Source organism: Vulpes lagopus, chromosome 20 (assembly GCF_018345385.1).
Source record: "Vulpes lagopus strain Blue_001 chromosome 20, ASM1834538v1, whole genome shotgun sequence".
NCBI lineage: Eukaryota > Metazoa > Chordata > Mammalia > Carnivora > Canidae > Vulpes > Vulpes lagopus.
Window position 1 is genome coordinate 32760510 of NC_054843.1, and position 5599 is coordinate 32766108.

The following is a 5599-nucleotide window of genomic DNA, read 5'->3' on the forward strand; positions in this document are numbered from 1 at the left end:
AACATCATAAGTTAGCAAGTTTGATTGATGTACATTAGGCAGTCAGTGACTTGTTCTATCTGGAGTATTTTCCTTTTTGCATGAAGAAAAGATGGTCAAAATATGTATCAGACCTTGAATCAAATTAAAGCCCAGAAGATTTCATTGCAATGCTGCCTTTTTGTTTCATACATAAATTTACATAAAATTGAGTTACTTAAGATTTCATATCTGTTTCAATTTTCCTTCCATTCTAGACATTCTCAAATGAAAAGCAGTTTCATAGAACACTGCTTTAATTGTTTCAGGATAGTGACACAATCAACTCAGCTGTTTTCTAATTTAAGTTCAGGAGACATTATTGTTCTTTGTGAATTTTCCCTAGTTATAAATTTATAAATTATTCACATTCATAGTCACGAAAAGAAACATGAACAAAGAGTGTTATCAAGAGGCAGCAAAACGATGAGTGGTAAGCCTGGCCTTTCCTTTAATATTTTTAGTGATCATTTCACCTTCGATGAAGAGAATCTCCCTTCCATAGTATCATTCCATAAGAATTAATAATTACAACACTGAGTATGTTAAAGAGATATATTTTTAAGTCACTTTTTCAGGTTTTATTTTGTTATGGCACAACTAAGTATTAAAAATATTCATACTGTCAATCTGTTATGGTAAGAAAATATAACTTATTAGAAATATTAAAAGTTTGGGACTAAATTAGTTCTTAAATACATTGATAGAATGATATATTACTGCAACTTAATGACCCTACATAATGAAGAATATAGGGATGTGGCAGTTAAGGGAAAATTGGCTGCCACTCTTAAAATATCATGGTTTTTTTTATGCCAGTTAAATAATTCTTTTATAGATAATTCTAGATTTTTGTCTTAAATGGTTTATGACAATCTACTATACTAATCCTTTACATATTCAATTGAAATTTAAACATATCCCTGTTGGGGGTGTTGTTGTATAAGGAATTTACTATTTTTGGCTGTAGCCCATAAACTGTTCTTTTTCATCTCAATAATTTGATCAATTCCTATATAGTCTTAGGAAAAAACTTAAAAGTTGTCAGATCATCAATTAATTGTTGCATTTTTTCCTCATGGTAATTCCTAAATTCATTAAAACCTCTGTAACACCCAGTTTTCCTATTTATCTTGTAATACAGTTCTCTCTTACCGATACATTAGCCAGACATTTTCTTTCCTCTATAATAATGTGCTTTTGAATCTTTCATTTTGATGTTTAGAGACCCCTTAATTCCTTTTGACGAGATAGATACATGTCTTTTCTGTTGAAACATAACCTAAGGGAGCAAATGTACTTTTTTTTTTTTTATTATTCAAAAAGGTTAGTCTTATACGCTGCTAGCTCATTATCTGTTTCATTCCATCCTGTCCTTCAGTTGAACTGAATAAAAGATGCTTGGAAAGATGAATCTTAAAGAGCAGAATAAGTTATCTTTTCAAGCAAATGGAATTCAGCTCACACTTTACTCCAAACCCTAGAAGGTAGTATAGCATCCAAATTTCAATGTGCTAAAAAATATTTCTCAAATGTGTTACGAATTAAAAATGACTTATGTAATCTAACCTCCACACCAGCTATTGCTCAGAGAGATAATAGAAGTATCCTGATTAATGGGGGCTAGGGAAGCAAGAATAAAACAAAACAAAACAAAACAAACAAACCCAAAGCCCTGAGTAACCTATATTTGAGGTTTCCAAGGGCCTAAGGCTGAAAAGTTACAGCCCATGAACTCTGCACCTCTTTCGTGCTTGCTAGCCATATGACCTTAAAACGCAGCAATAGAGGACTCTGTTCAATGTTCTCAAACATTGTGTCTTTCTTTCCTCTTAGATTTTGATGAACTCCAAGGCAGTTTTATGTCCTATTTATCTTTGTAGCCCTGGGGCTTGACATAGTGGCTTGCTCTTCATGTGCTGATAGAAGGAGCAAAAGCAAGGAGGAAAAGGGGATGTATGAGAGGGGGTAGGGAGGGAGGAAGGGCAGGGAGAAACAAACTGGCACATTAGTGCAGCTACGTCAGAAAGTTATTGTGAAGATAAAATGATAAAGTGAATTTGGAATGTGTGAAAGAGGAATATTTCTAGTAAAACAATGTTAGTTTTTGCTGTATGCCAAACATTATTTACATTATTTATGTCACTTTTTTCTGTTTCTCACGATATCCCTTTCAAGTTGGCATTATTGTCTCCATTCTCCAGATAGGAAAATCAAGTCACAGGTAGAAGAAGCAAACCTTTTAAGGGTACTGAGCTATGAAGTTACAGAGCTATGATTTTAAAGCAGTTTAATTAAAGAACACATTGTCCTAATACTCCCTCTAAAAATTATTGCTATTGTTTGATTTGATTATGAGAAAATTATGTGTCCAAATAAGTTTCAATGAAACGAAGTCAATGAGGTAGGAATTCATCAAACAATTTCTATTTTCCCTTCAAACTTCCTGTGATTCAACAAAAAAGAAGGAAGAAATAAGAGAGAGAAAAATTTCTCCTGCCTTCTGAAGGCAGTTCAAATTCATGAACTATCTGTGGCTTTAAATGGCATTTATTTATTTATTTATTTATTCATTCATTCATTCATTCATTCATTCATTCATTCATTTAGAGGGGAGAGGCAGACGGAGAGGGAGAGAGAGAATCCCAAGCAGGCTCCACACCCAGTTTGGAGCCCAATGTGGGGCTCGATTTCATAGCTCTGAGATCATGACCTGAGCCAAAATGAAGTCAGATGTTTAACTGGATGAACCATCCAGGAACCCCATAGTTTTAAGTATTTTTTTAAATATCAAAATGTCCCAGATGTCAAGCCTTCATTATAAAATTTTTTACTTACTAGGCCTAGAATCGATTATTATTTTTTAAATGCATCATTTTTTTCTAGAGTTACTCAGATATATTAATGCGGTAATAGGCAGCTCTTTTGAAAAGGTCATTTTCAAAGTAATAAAAGAATATTTTCAGCATACCCAAAGAAATCGCAAATAAATCATCAACATTGTATAGTTTTGCTCTCTTATTTAACTATTTTAGGTCATATTCTATAATATGATCGTGTAGACTTGTCAAGCATAACATGGAAATCCATGCTTAGGTATCTAGTCCCCAACGGTCCCCCAGCACCCCTCAGAGGATTGTGAATGTAGTTTCTATAGATGATAAAGGAAAATGCTATACCTAGATTTTCTCCATCACATTTTTATTCACAACTCAAAATCTCTCTCATGAACTGTCTAATTTCATATGCAAACATTTCCGCTGTAGTGGATCATTACCAGTCCAATAGCATATTAATTCTGTAAATATACATAATTTAATAAATAAGTGATTCCAAATAGAACTAAAGCCACCTTTTTGTCCCTACCAAATTACTTATTTTCTCTCTATCCTCAAAAAGGACCATGCAACTACATTTAAGGCTTACATTCTTATTTTTTTTTTAATTAACTTTTATTGGTGTTTAATTTACCAACATACAGAAAAACACCCAGTGCTCATCCCGTCAAGTGTCCACCTCAGTGCCCGTCACCCATTCCCCTCCAACACCCGCCCTCCTCCCCTTCCACCACCCCTAGTTCGTTTCCCCGAGTTAGGAGTCTTTATGTTCTGTCTCCCTTCCTGATATTTCCCAACATTTCTTTTCCCTTCCTTTATATTCCCTTTCACTATTATTCATATTCCCCAAATGAATGAGAACATACACTGTTTGTCCTTCTCCGATTGACTTATTTCACTCAGCATAATACCCTCCAGTTCCATCCACGTTGAAGCAAATGGTGGGTATTTGTCGTTTCTAATGGCTGAGGAATATTCCATTGTATACATAAACCACATCTTCTTTATCCATTCATCTTTCGATGGACACCGAGGCTCCTTCCACAGTTTGGCTATTGTGGCCATTGCTGATAGAAACATCGGGGTGCAGGTGTCCCGACGTTTCATTGCATCTGAATCTTTGGGGTAAATCCCCAACAGTGCAATTGCTGGGTCGTAGGGCAGGTCTATTTTTAACTCTTTGAGGAACCTCCACACAGTTTTCCAGAGTGGCTGCACCAGTTCACATTCCCACCAACAGTGTAAGAGGGTTCCCTTTTCTCCGCATCCTCTCCAACATTTGTTGTTTCCTGCCTTGTTAATTTTCCCCATTCTCACTGGTGTGAGGTGGTATCTCATTGTGGTTTTGATTTGTATTTCCCTGATGGCAAGTGATGCAGAGGATTTTCTCATGTGCTTGTTGGCCATTACATTCTTATTTTTAAAATAGGTTTGCATATACCCGTAAAAATATGGTACATTTTTTAACATTTTAAGATTTATAAGAATTTATTATATTGAATGAAGCTTTCACCAATTTTTCCCATTTAACAGTGAATAAATTCTGTGTTCTTTTAAATATGGTCAAACTTCTCCCAGTAAAAAATTAATTGAATTTATAAATACAAACTTGGTAATACCTCATTCCTTCTCAGCTACACACTTGGCCTTTTTCTCACCTCTTGAATCTGTAAAGCATTTTCTGTAACTATTATCACCACACCCTCACCTCCAACTTACTTCACTTCATGTTTGCACAGGTCACTACAGTTTTCACTAAGATCATCTATTACTTTTGCTACAGGCAAATGATAAGTTTACATGTCATTTTACTTGACTTTTCGACATCATTCACAATGATTATTATTCCTTTCTTGTTACATTCTCTTCTGATCAGTTTCACATCATGGATTATACAGATATTTTGTATTTTGAACTGAATTTTTAAATATTTGGTTCCCACCTGTTCTTTCACAGATTCCCTAGATTAGGCATCATTTCTTGAAAGATTCTTCGTAATCCCTATTACAAAATAATGGTTGGGTTTGTGACCAAATTCCTAAAACTCAATGCTTACATTTTTTTCCCTCCTGTTTGCATCATCCTGCTGGCACCTTAAATTTTTTTTCAAAAATAAATAATAACCAAATGATAAATAGCTGTACTTCCACAAAGAGGCAAACACAGCTAATAATATAGAATGCAGACCCCTTAAGAGTTGTATGATCTTTAAAATTACACATTTTCTTTGAGTCTCAATTTTCCTATTGGTAAAATTAAAATGATGAATTTTTGAGATGTTTAAAAAGATTATTAATTTCAAGCATGTAAATGTTTAGCCCAATGCTTAAATCATAATCAACTGTCAATAAGTGCTCACTCTTATTAACATTTCAATTTGGAAAAGACTGTAACCCAATTGCCCTGGATAGATAGAGAAATAGTATATATTCCTCTCCTACTATGTTGCTTATCTCTAAAATAACATGCAAAGTGTGGGATAGCTATGTCTCTCTTCCATGCAGTCTTAAGAAGTCATGTAAACAAGAGGTGAAATAGAAGAAACAAACCCTTATGCAAATAAAAGCAAGTAGATAAATGCATCTTTCAAAATAAACACACACACACACACCAACACACTCAAATGTGATCGTATCTTTTATTTTCTTCTTTTTTTTTTTTAACGTTCCAAATACTGTTTACTTCACTGAAACCTGGAGGCAGGGAAAGGGTATGTGAATGTCTGGGGGGCCCCAAGCCTAGGA